The following is a 13,118-nucleotide window of genomic DNA, read 5'->3' as shown; positions in this document are numbered from 1 at the left end:
TTAAATACTTTCAGATATTACATAAGTCAGGTAATATCAGTCTTACATTTCTCAGGAGCTATCTTTTGTCAAGAAGTTACAGAACATCTTCTTTGTAGCAGTATCAGTGTTACAGATAGGATACATTGTCTTGTAGCTCAGGGGCTGGCATATTGCTAAACAATCTAGCAATCTTTTTGATGAAAAGTTCTCTTTGCTTGTAGGCCGGTCAGGCCTGGATGCAAAACTGCTTTATGAAGCCCCGAGTGTATAGTATCCCTTATTATAGTAGCAGTTTGTTTTATTTTCATACGCTATACCTGCTTTATAATCTGCCAGTAGCTAAGGTTCATTTAGGTAGTGCCTAGAGCATTATAAACCACTACTTGGTGTTAGCACAGTTTTCAGGGGTAGAAATGAATCACACAGATAATAATTTCAATAAAGATAGAGACATACCAGATTTTTTTTTTAATGTATGTTGATAAGCCTTTCTCAGACCCTCTGCTCCTTTCCTGGACAAATTCAAATATTGTTTATTGCTAGTGCCAATTAGTCAGCCAAGCATCTGTAGCTGGCAGCTGTCCTCATGAACACGGCCCCAAGAGATTAAAACTCCTGGGACACTGATTTGTATGTTAGATGTTACTGTTTGTCATCTTCTAAGGGTCTTTCATATGTGTTGTTTCTTAAAGATAAAAAGACCTGAGTGTGCTTACAGTGGTAACTAATAATTAGTAAGCTGGATTTTATTTCCCCACTGTATTTATGACCTCCAGGGTAGATTTAGACCTGTCATTTAATACCTCTAGTGAGGGACTGTCTATGTGAGGATGGTTTGTTTCCAAACTAAACCACTGCAGCTGAAACAGGTCTTCTCCCATTATGATGCTGTTATACTGGTAAAGGTGTGTTCATAATAGATGGGTCTGTCCTGGGCTAGGAAGTTAAAGCTGTATTACTATATTGGTAATAGAATTTATGCTAGTATAATAATTCCAGTGTTACAGAAAAGCTTGTAGTCTTACTAAAAGTTACACAGAGTCTTTCTGGCATTGCCCAGGCCTTTTTTATATGGTCTTTGTGCACAGAAAGTGAAAACAGTCAAAACAGCAACATGGAAGAGAGTGAGAGTGTAAATTAATTTCTTTTCTGTCTGTCTCTCAGGCGAGTCAAATTCCTGTCCCCAACGTGTGATTTCCAATAGAAAGGTGGCATAGTGCTAGTATTTGAGGCTGTAGAAGTTGTCTCCAAATCCTATTAAGTGAGGTTGTCAACGGTGGTCATGACAAGCCTTATGATTAAGTATGACCATGAGAGGCAGATGAATTTGAAAAAGTCCAGAAGTCTGCAGCTGTGAACTGGTAACTAATAAACTTTTCCTCTCATTAAGTGAAGCTGTAGATATCTTATGCTAAAAAAAGCAAGTAGTCAAACCCAGGAAAGCTGCAGACAGAAGCTGGTGAGCTATAACTTAGCTTCCCCTCCTTGTTACTAGGATGTATTCTGTACCCTAGGTTCAAACTAAGCATTCTCCCATTAATAAGGAATGTCATCATTGTTAGGTGAACACGCTGCCTATGTTAATTTACTGTGCTGGAAATAACAAGTAAACTCCCTACAGAAGAATAAAACTATTCACCAGAATGTGATTGGAAGGGTATTTTAAGAGCAGACAAAATCCACTTACATGCCAGGCTAGAAGGAGCTAGCTGCTACTTAGCATCCTATTAACTAAAAGGAATCTCTCAATTAATTCCCTCTGAAAAAAAAAAAATCATTAGGCCTTACAAGATTTCAAAATTTTGTACTTTAAATAATCTCAGTTACCAGAGAGAATTCCTGCTAACAAACCAGTCAAAATGTGAACCAATATAGTTAAGGAAGTGTGAAGTGAATAAAAACTTAATTTTTTCATTAGATTAATAAAATCTCTCCATCATGGAAAATAAGAGAGGCTTTAGCTTCATCATAGTTTTTACATTGTAGTCTAATTAAATAGATTTGCATTTTATTAAAACTATCTGAATAACTCATACTTCCAGTTGCCAAGACATGCTCATCTGTGACATCCTAAAGTAATAGAAACATCACTGTGTAGAGCTTATTAATCTTTTTCATACTTTCTAAAACAAGGCAGGCTGTTCCATTTACTTATAATGGGTTCACTAAGAAGTTAGATTAAGGAACTAGTATTTCCATATTCTGTAAAAATGAATTATATGATATAACTTGTGTTGTGACACAAACATAAAGCCTGCATCTAGGTAAGTTCTGAATGGAGAAATCTGGAGCTGGGCCCTGCAGCATTGTCGGAAGTAGCTCTTCAGAGGCAGATTATGAAATTAGAGCTGTAATCTCTGCTTGACATAGAGTTAATATGCAGCCTTTCCAGGGCTGAAGCTGTTTACTGGTTCTTCCATCTGTCAGGATTTTCCTAGCTTCTATGGGAAAGAAATACATACATTTGAAACTGAGATTGCATAGAGGAAAGCCTTCTTTGTGGATATGTTATAGAACCCTTTCTAAGAACCATAGGTAGCTGCTGGCAGACCACCGGGTGAAGGAGTGAATGGGTGTTATGGCAGTAGTTACTTACAATAACCAAACAAATTAAAAATCCTTTTTCCCCTCCTTGGTGTGACACTTGAAATTTGTTTGTGTGAGAGAAAATAGTGGGAAAAATAATAGTCAAAAGCATTAAGACCTGAGGAGAATGATTGACCTGAATGGAAGCCTATGTGGGGTTTTTTTTGTTTGCTGCTTTTAGGACTGGGCTTAGCTTTTTCTTTCTGAGAAAGTTTAGTGTGCAAAATCTGCAAGGTTCATGTATAAACTAAACTTGAAGGGCCTTGCCATTGTGAAATAAGGAAATCAAGCATCATATCAGCTGGCAGAGATGAACTCTTCATATTTGTTTTAAGTTATTGTGCAGACTGTCTCAGAAAGTCAAAACAGTGAACATATGAAGGAATACTTATTTCATGCTGACCTAGTGACCTGGTAAGGTAGAGTTCTGCACCTATAGATTGACTGTTATGTTCCATAGCCTTTTCTTGCAGGACCAAAACATGGACTAATGCAGTTAGATATGTGCATCAGCAGCCTTTGTGCTGTGTCAGAGAAACTTTCAGTAAAGGTTTCTATGTTCAATAAAGATTTAGCTGTGCCTGTACCTTTTCACCTCATGTACCTTGGATAAATTACTGTTTTGCTTTGGAAGACATAAAGAGGAGAATATTGGGCTAAAGCTGGAGGTTCTGAGAAGTGATCAGAAGGCTGGCTTTTAAAAAGTTGCAATTATGTATTTCTGTCACTCATGTTATTTGAAAATTAATAGTTTAGCAAGGAAGCTGAAATGACAAATTCAGGGCCTTCTCTCCAGTGAATAAAAATAATTTTATACCCAAGATATGCCCATCCATTTACAGCAGTATACAATTGGAATTAGGTCTGTCACTCTGTGGTAGCCAATTGCTCGAGCTTCATTTCCACTGTACGTTGTTCTTTCAAAGGAATGCTTATTATATAGCTGATACCCGAGCAGCAACTAGAGTAATCTACATAATTGCACCTTATCAGGACAGGCTTTTTTCAGTAATTTTTCCACCTTTGGTGTGGGAGTAAGAAAAGTTTCCCCAGGACTAGGAACGATGAATTACTGTTTTTAGATTACACAGTCATCTTTACTTTTGCATTGTCTTGCCATGTTTGAAGGGTACAGGCAGCTTAAAGTTAAAGCTCTATAAAGCTGTAAGTTTCATCATGAAAAGTGATGGTATGTGCATCCTCTATGACTAGCAAGAATCCTCATCTCCAGTGTGTGTCAGCAAAATATGCATCCTGATGCTCAGGAATAAATTATGGGCACTAATTGTCAGGGTCTCTTCCTCCCTCTCCCCTCAAAGAGGCACTAAGGGATTCCACCATGGATTTTATCCTTCTTTTCTCTTACTCGTGGGGAGAAGAGAACACAAACTTCTCTCTACCCTCTGAATAGATTTACTAACATAACCCAGCCTGCACAGAAATAATAAAATCAACAAGATTCTTATCTTGCTTCATTGGTCTCTGCCAGTTCTTTAGCTTGGATAAGAGACTCCTGTCTATGTTGTGTTTTCTAGACTCACTGCCTTTTCCTTCTGCTGGTAGGGTCATCAGTGGAGTTCAGCTTTGAGCTGGATGAAGCACTTTATAGAAAAAGCTGTGAAACTCTGACCATTCATCTGCATGGCAGTACTGATTTCACAGAAGTAACTGTGCTGAGGAGTTGGGAGCTGATTAGTTTTTCTTCCAGTCCGCGATATTTGAAGTGTTTCAGGGCACACTCACTATATTTTAAAGTATCTTCACTTCACTTGTCATTTCTCAGACAGAATTTCTCATTGTTTTCAGTATCAGTGACAGTTCTGCTTAGCAATATGGGAAGGGTGGAGTAGCCTGTATAGAAAGCTACAGCCCCTCAACTGATAGCTGCTAATTTTTTTTTAAATAATATTATCTCTTCCCAGGCAGGGTTAAACTCTGCCTTTTCTCCATCCAGCAAATGCACAGAAAAGAAAGAAAACGAAGTTGCACAACTTCCTGAGGCAAGTGATCATGAATCTTTCTGCTACCAGTTACCCAAAAGAATTCTATGGATTTTTACACCTTTTTCCTGACATGGTTTTGCCAATGTTTGAGTAAGTGAAGGAAGTAAAGTGACTATTTTAACTCCTCTTTTGGCAGAGAGGAGATTAAAGCAAGACATCCTGCTTAAAAGTGAATAGCTTCTACTGTACTTGAAGCACTGTATAGGTGGGAAAGATCAAAAAAATAAAACAAAACCAGTATTGAAATAAAACTGTTAATCAAATGTTAACGTGTTCAGAAATTGTCAAGAGGGACAGATGGAATCCTGTGATTCTCTCTCTTCTCCTTGAGTCAGTTTTTAAAATATATTAAAAGCTTGTGTACTTTTGAGTGGCAGATATGGCTTGTCACTTTAGAGTTTATTTTTGCTATTGTTAATACTGAAATAGATTGTGCCTAAGTTACAGTAGTTGACAGAAGTCTTAAGTACCACAAAGAAAATACTTGTCTTGCATTTATGATCTCAGCATTCAGATTTAGGGACCTGTATGTGGTTAAACTTTGAAATTATGTAACAGTAATAGAATCCTGTTCAAGTTGATGCCTTTTAGCAAGCAAAGGAGTGTGCGTGGGGAATGTGATTGTACAGTAAACACTCAAACTTTTTCCTTAAGTGTATTCTTTAAGACAGCATTCAGCTACCCAGAACAGTGCCTAGGACACGCTCTCTGCAGTTTGCACTGAACTCATAGTGAATCTTGTGGTATTTTTGCCATGAGACAGTGATATAAGTCTAAGCCTTGATGTACTTCATATTTAAATCAGAACTTCTCAGCTTATGTTGTCTAATTGGAACCCATTCTCTGGTAACATATTTCTGGAGTAAACATCCCCTTGATTATCTGAAGAATATGCATTTTGAATGATCTTAAAACTGAACAGAGTTGTTAAATCTTGTTCTAATTCTGTAGTTGAGCTCTGTCATGGGTCACATGCTAGTTTCCAGAGTGTTAACAAAGGGCACCTTTAAGAATCATTTCCTGTATTTTTACGATGCCAATTTGATGTTTATCCGCTCTGTGTTTGCGATGCTGAAATTTTAATGCACTTCCAAAGCAAAGATACCACACCATGTCACCAGAGCTGCTCTCTACCTGCAAATGTAAACAAGAATAGTCCCTATCAGCAGGCATAAAGCTAAGTGGACAGGTAGAGGCTAAACTTCTTATGAGTGAAATATTGGTTGTGCATAGATGACTCTTCTTTTATAATGTTTGAGACATCTTGGGTCCAAATCTAAAGAAGACTGTATAACCATCTTAAACTGAAGCTAATGGAAATTCTGGCTGTTTCAGAAATTTTAAAGGATCTGGTCCTATGAGTTTCATATGGAATACCTAAGATGGCTGTATTTGCAAATTTTGTCGAGTTGCATTTTCTGAGGACAAGTAGCAAAAGGTTTAACAAAAAAAAAACCAAACCTGTTACTTTTTTTATAGCAGCCTCAGACAAGTCTCAAAAAAAGCAAAAAAGAAACCTGAAGAATGACAGAGTAAGTTATTTTGTGCAGTTCTCATGAACAGGGGCTAGTCCAGGCACATCATCTATGCTATCTGTAGAATAGCAGGTGAGTGAAGAATACAAAGTAGCATTTAACCTGAAGCCTAGTAGGCCAGCAGCCAGAGGGAATAAGCATCACACACAGGCAGAACAGCAGGCATGCTGCCCAGCCATCCACTCCCATTGAGGAGACTGGGGTCAGCTCACACACAGAGTGCTTTCTTTCTGTTCTTTAAATATACTTGTTAAACCTCAGACTTGTAGCACAAGATTCAAGAAATTTCTCAGTCTCCCTCACCTTCACTGAGATTTTCAATAGTCATGTAGTTGCTTGCTCCTGCTTTGACTTAAGAGGATGTTTTCTGGTCACTTCGTTAAGGTATGGCAGCATTTTGCCTGCTTTTAGAGTAAAAGCTGAGTGACCCTGACAGTGTAGTCATCAAAGGGCAGTATTTGCATGACTAAGTCAGGAATCACCAAAATCTGGTCACTTCCTAGTGGATGAACACAACCTTATGTGCAGGGCTTGCCCTCTATCCCATCTTTCTCTTCTTATCCCCATCCCAAGCACTAGAAACAAAGTTGAGTAGAACTTACTCAAGAAGGAAAATCTTGTATTCATTGCAATTCTACATAGATACTGTCCCCAAACTACACGTTTCTCAGAAACTAGTTGTTCAAGACAAAATAAAATGGAAGTGAATATTTCTGCACAAATCTTTGTCAGCATTGTATTGTCAGCTCAATTTATGGACTGTTCCTTTTTACAACAATGGCACAATTCAACCGTAGTCTAATGTTTTCCCAGATTTTACAGTGAGTTTGACCTGCAATACATAAAAGTATATGATTATACCAGTCATGCCTGGAAAGCACCTACAATTTTCTTCTGTTTATTCCTGAGTGATGCAGAGAACTTACTACAAATGCTTAAAACCTATAGTTAAATATTCGCAAGTTAGGAGCTATACCTTCCAAAATTACTGAGAATATTACTTGCTACTTGAAGCAAGTCGCTGGGATTACTCCTTTTAAGTTAGCAGGCCCTCTGTTGTAAGAGGAAGCAGTTCAGTAACTGCTTACTGCAATGTGCATTAAAATATCTTCTTTGAAGGGTAGACTTGGGAGTATCATACTAACAATTTAAAGACATTTATGGGGATAAGTAAAATATAGTTACATTTAATGCCAAGCATTGCTAGAATTCAAGCAGAAAATTGGCATAAAATTATTTTTTCTTTTTTTAGAGTTGTAGAAAATACAGAGACCATCTTGGCCACAATCCAGGGAATAGAACAGCATATTGGATTTTTTTTGGTAATACAGGGTACTTTGGTTCTCCTTCATAAAGGTATGTGTCTTGTCACTCTCCCTCATACAGATAGCAGTAAAAATGCACTAGTCTCTGCTTTTCAATAGCACATGTTGATTTTTAACTACAGTGGTTTTGTACAGATTGTGCTTATAAGGATTTTTTTAATCTTTAAAAAAACCCACCCTTACTGCCTTGCTGTATAGTGTGATCATAACAGTGGCTCTAATGTTAAAAATATTTCCAGGTCAGTTTTTTGTGCAAGTCTTTTTTGAAAAATAGACTTCTACTTAAGTGTAAGGGAAACATTTCCATTACTTCAGCAGTCTACTATAGAAGTTAAAATAAACATTTCCATGGAGATTGCAACTTGAGATTTACTGTACTGTGCTGAATGCATGATAACTGGACACAGAAAGTTGCAGTGGATCCTACATCAGAAAAATATTGATTGTTTATTGCCCAAGCTGACATGTAAGTAATTAGCATAAATGTTCTATTTGCACTAGCCTTTAGCGTAAACAATTTCCCGGTAACAGAAGTGTCCTTTTTAAAATATTTGGGGAAGACCAGATCATTGGCTTTATTAAAAGCATGCTGCACTAGTTTCATTAGCACAAAGCAGTTTTGTCTTTGTCCTAACTGACCAGGTGAAAATATTTATGTGGCAGCAAGAACAGAGTCTCGGTTTATGAATTACGGCAATGGAGGGGTGTGGTCAGAGCATGCTGCTTAGCTCTTCTGATATTTTAGTGGCTTCTCAAGGGCTGTTGCAAGCAGCAGCAACTGAAAATATACAACTAATATGTCCACAGTGCCCTTCTGGTATTAAGCCTCTTTCGTTCCTACCCAAAAATGAAAACCTGTTTTAAGGTTTAACAGTGTCCTTTTAAATTAGAAGCAAACTGCCACAGTGAGATATTCAGACTGGGTTAGGCAGTGTATGCTATGGTTACCATCACTAAACAGAGCTCGATCTGTTAAGATCAAAATGGTTGACTTGTCACTCTATAGTAATTGTTCCCTGTGGAAAAAATTCAATAGCATAGCTTAAATCACACATAGCTGATCACGTGCTCTGAGGCTTCTGTGGTGCTGAGACTAAAAGGCAGAGGTAGGGAGGAGCTGTGTCAGGAAATCTTTTAATTCTACTGGCCGGGGGGAAGCTTGCCTTGCATGCAGTCATATGCACAAATTGATTTTTAATTTTACAGTAATGCACTATTATAATTGTTAACTCGATTCCTAAAACGCTGCTTTTAAGGGCCTGATGTTATGCCCCTGCATGTCCAAGGTGCCCATTGGAAGGAGAGTTTTTGGATGTGCAATGACTGTGAGATGGTACCCAATCTGTTCAACTTCTTTGTTTAGAGCACAAAAACTGTTAAACTGCAGCCTATATAAGACAAATTGAATACGTGCTATCCTGGAAATGAATTACATACATGAACCTTAAAGTCATTAGTACAAAAAAAAGTCAAGTCAATGAAATATGAAAAGTACTAGGTTTCTATCCAGACTGGAGAATCTCTAATAACATGGGAACTGATGTGAGTCACATCAACTTGCTTTTAAACACCTGCCTTACTGATCCCAGTAATTGCCTTTCTGGCTCTTTTGCTGGTTTAATACATGATATAGTAACATGGGGAGTGGGGGATGCCTTATACACCAAGAAATTCTTTCTTGATACAGGGCAGAAGTGTTAAGAGTATGCTAATTAGACTGCATTTAGTTTTCTAAAGGAAATGATTTTTTTTAATCTTAGTTTGGTTCTTCAGTTTCTTGGCAAAATCAGCACAGAAACTGTGCAAGTTCCCAGTCTGGCTGCACGCAGTCTCCTCGGTTAAACTTTTCTCACTATCTACACCCAAGAAAAGTGCTGAGTTTCTGTTTTGCTAGCCTTCCCCTTCCCATGCCACTCTGAGGAATTGTAAGTCAACCTGTATTACCAACAGGGAAAAAAAAAATACAGTTGCAGCCTACTCTATCTAGGGTAAAACATACCGTCCTTTGATAGCTAAGGAATACTCACCAATCCTTTGAAAACAGAAGCTACTACACATACAAGCAGTTAAGAACACTTGCTGCTTGATTATGCACGTTTAATATGCTTGCTCAATTCCCTATTCACCACCCAGCACTAAGAGGAAGTGAAGCATCAGGCATAGCAGCACAATGCTTGGCTGTAAATGACTTCATGTAGGATGTAACTTGTCATTTGGCCTGAAATACAGTGGAATTTTTTCCCTCCCTTTTCTGACACCTATTCACAGAAACACTGTGTATGCTAGTCTGTCTCTAACCTTCTGCTGCTTGTCCTAGCTCTTTGGTGGGGCTAGTAATCCACACAGAAATAAGTAAGAAATTACTGCTATGCAAAATCTACACAAGCACTACAGCTAAGGAGGGTACTCAAGGAAACCATTTTGCAGTCTTGATTGTAGCAGTACCTTACCTGTACGACGAACACTGCCTTTATCTTTTCCACTGCTGAACCATGAGAATAGGAACATGATTCCAAGAGCAAATTAATGTATTTAAGTGGGGTTTTTCCCTACATATAACTAAGCACAGATATTTGCATTTAACCAGCCATCCCTCTCTTCTCTTCCCTTCCCCACTCCCCGGAAATTAAAATAACGAAACTACTTAAAAAGCATATGCACTGCACCGCTTTGTTCCCCGTGGTCCACCTCGCGGTGCTCGCCCCCTGCCAGACAACTCGCGTCTCCATCAGCCGCCGGCTCTCCGGTCGGCAAAAGCCCCTCGAGCCGGGCCCCGCAGGCGGCTCAGAGCAGCGGGGCGGGCGGGGATGCAATGCGGATGGGCGGGGAGGGAGACGCTTTACCTGCCGCGTTCCCCCGCGGAGCCAGAGGCGCCTGGAGCTGCTGCATCCACGCCGGGGCGCGGCGGGCGCTCAGAGTGCCTGGCGGAGACGGCTGAGCGCCGGAGCCATCGCCGCGCCTGGGAGCGGTGGGAAGGGAGAGCCGCCGGAGCCTCCGTACGCCGGGGGGAGACTCAGCACCTGGGCGCTGAACAGCTCCACGGAGCGCCACAGGCGGGGCCGGCGCCGCGCTCCCCGCCCCTGGGCGCGGGAGGGCCGCGCCGCCGCCCGCCTCCCGCCTCGCTGCACGGCGCTGAGGCCGCCCCGCCCTGCTCCGCTCCGCTCCGCTGCCGCCGCGGGCGGGGACCCAGCCCGCGGGCGGCGGCCGAGCAGCAAGGGCGGGAATGACCACACTTCCCAGCCGCCCCCGCGGCGGCAGGGAGACGGCTTTGCTCCCGGGGGCAGCCGGGAGTTGTAGTCCTGTCGCTTGTGGAGCGCTGAGAGCACCGGCGTCAGGGGCTCGGTTGGGCGGTGCCGGGCGCCGTGAGGCGAGGGCGGGGGCTGACTCCTGGCCCGCTTGGGAACCGGCGGCCTTGCGCTTCTGCCCCGCTGTGGGCCCGCGCGCGCGCGCGCGCGGGAGAGAGGCGCTCGCGCCTGCCGCCTCAGGGCGGGGCGCGCGGACGAGCCAAGGGTTTACCCGCTCCCTCGGAGCGGCAGAGCTCCTCCCGCCTGGCGCTTCGCGGTGCCGAGGCTGCCCCTCGCTGGTGTGTTGTCAGTGGGTCGCTGCGCTTTTTGTGGAGGCTTTTCAGAATGTTCGACTGTGGTGTTCTTTGTTTGTCTGCTTTTTTTTTTTTTACACGCCCCTCCACCCCCCTTTTTTAATCAAAAGTCTAGGATACTACAGATCTTCCGCAGTGTTAGGGGCTTTTTTAGGGGAGAAAAAAATAGTGATATTATAGTAGTTACGGTCTTCGAGAAAGTCCTGAAAGCTGTGATGCCTCCCTCCTGCCCACCAAGATTCAGAAGTTAGAAGATACATGTAAGCAGCTAAACAGAGTCAGGACTCTGCCTTGCTAATCAAAAGCAAAGCACTACGAAAAATGTAGCAAAAAGTGCTGTAACCCAGTTGCAGGTGGCTTTCAGAAGGGCATCTCTAATACAAATGTTTATATAGGGCTCTTCGGATAGTTATGAAGCATTTTATCAAGCAGGGTGTCTTACGTAGTTAACTTACAAATGAACTGATACAGTATTTCCAAACAGATTCTCTATTTACTTGCTCATCAAAAGAAAAAGTCATTATTCAGTGTAGTTTTAATTAGAAGTTAATTTAAACTTTTGGTAATGACCACAAAAGAAGAATCTTTCAAGAGCTGTTTAAAAAAAAAGTTAAGGTTAACGAGTTAATTTAGAAGTTTGAGCACTAGCCCACCTCTCACCCTGAATTATGTGGTGTTGAAAGGTGCTGAAGGCTTGCATGTGGAATCCTGTATGTTAGGGTTGCATGCATGCCCCCGCTATTGCTGCTTTGAAACCCTGATGTCCAACCATTGCCCTCATCTAGGAGAAGGTTTCTAGCAACTGTACTGCAAGCTAGCAAGCAATATGACAGAAAGCTAGGACAACCAAATTAAACTAAGCAGTATGTTTTATTTGCACTATGTTAGCAAAACCTTCCTTTGGGTTGTCTTCATCCCTATGTGGTTTACTCTAAACTAGTGATGCAGAAGAAGTTAGGTTTACTGCTTCTTTTTTTCAATGGGTAGATATTATAATGATTTCTCATCCCCTTTCAGATGCTTTCTTGGATAATTCTTAAATGTAACAGGTTTCCTTGGTAGTAACTGGATCATGCAGCCATGCCCTACTGAGCAAGTTCACTTCTGCAGCTATCCTAAAAAGATGAGAAGTTAACACTGACTGATATTACGTGTTGCGTAGTGATTCTTGGATTTAAAGTACTGTCAGATTTGTGTTGTAATGGATGCTTGCTCTGATACTACATTATGTGCCACCAGCATACTGACTTGATCACAGCATAAGTAAAGTCTGTGGAATACATATAGCTGTTTGATAATTATTCTAATCTTTGCCACATAATCACTACTAAATTACGTCCTGAAGTACCTTCCGAAGTGTTTTCACAAGACTCACTTAGATCAGAATTATGTATTCTCAGTTCCCTACCTGAACTTTTCAGCATTATACAGTTGTAGTAAAGTATAGTAAATAAGTTTAAAACAGTATTTACTTTATTACAACTTTTATTTGACTGAAGTAAATTGTAGTTGTGGAAAATATTTATGGAACTATAAGACAAATGCTTTATTTTGAGTAATGACTCTTGAGATTGTTAAAAATGAATTCCTGGTGTAGTAAAGAACAAATTGTGAAAAATAATTTCTTCCTTTTTTCATTTCCTTCACGTTCAAGTAACAACAGAATGCACTTCCTCAAAGCTGGGGCTTTGGTGTGCTATTTGAGCTCCCTCTCTGGGAGGCACATGCTGTATCTGAGACAGTAGGAAACTGGCACTGATAAAGAGCCTAGCTGAGGTAAATAGTATAGTTGAGGAAAATCTTCAGTAGTATATACAGCTCTAGGGCACTCCCAAATTACAAGACCCCAAATAAGCAAACCTTTTGGTGCTAATGTGGAAGAGACCCACTACAACTCCCTGCTCTTTGTTTCCCCACCCCATTAATCTTAATGAAGCCAAGTTTGTTCTTTTGTTAGCTGAAAGGGTCCTACTAAAGCAGTAACCATTTTCTGCTTTGCAAAGCAGAAAAGTTGAGATAGAGACACATCCTAAATACTTTCAAAATAGTTGTGAATAATTTAAATATATTGATTCAAACAGTAACACAG

The 13,118-nt window shown here is 40.7% G+C and overlaps 1 protein-coding gene across 3 annotated transcripts in view; it reads right to left on the bottom strand.

Annotated features, from left to right (window-relative positions):
- SMPD3 (sphingomyelin phosphodiesterase 3) overlaps positions 1–10,592 on the bottom strand; it is a 128,147-nt gene extending 117,555 nt beyond the window's left edge. For 2 of the 3 annotated variants that reach the window (XM_052795388.1, XM_052795387.1), the window contains exon 1: positions 10,275–10,588. The gene's annotated coding sequence lies outside the window, so the exon portion shown is untranslated. Of the gene's footprint in view, positions 1–10,274 lie in introns of all 3 variants that reach the window. The other variant, XM_052795389.1, reaches the window with a different exon arrangement.
- Positions 10,593–13,118: the final 2,526 nt, after the last annotated feature.

The sequence above is a fragment of the Harpia harpyja genome, chromosome 9 (genome assembly GCF_026419915.1).
Source record: "Harpia harpyja isolate bHarHar1 chromosome 9, bHarHar1 primary haplotype, whole genome shotgun sequence".
In the NCBI taxonomy this organism is placed as follows: domain Eukaryota; kingdom Metazoa; phylum Chordata; class Aves; order Accipitriformes; family Accipitridae; genus Harpia; species Harpia harpyja.
Note: the sequence above shows the minus strand (reverse complement) of the source record. Positions and strands in the feature narration are given on the sequence as shown.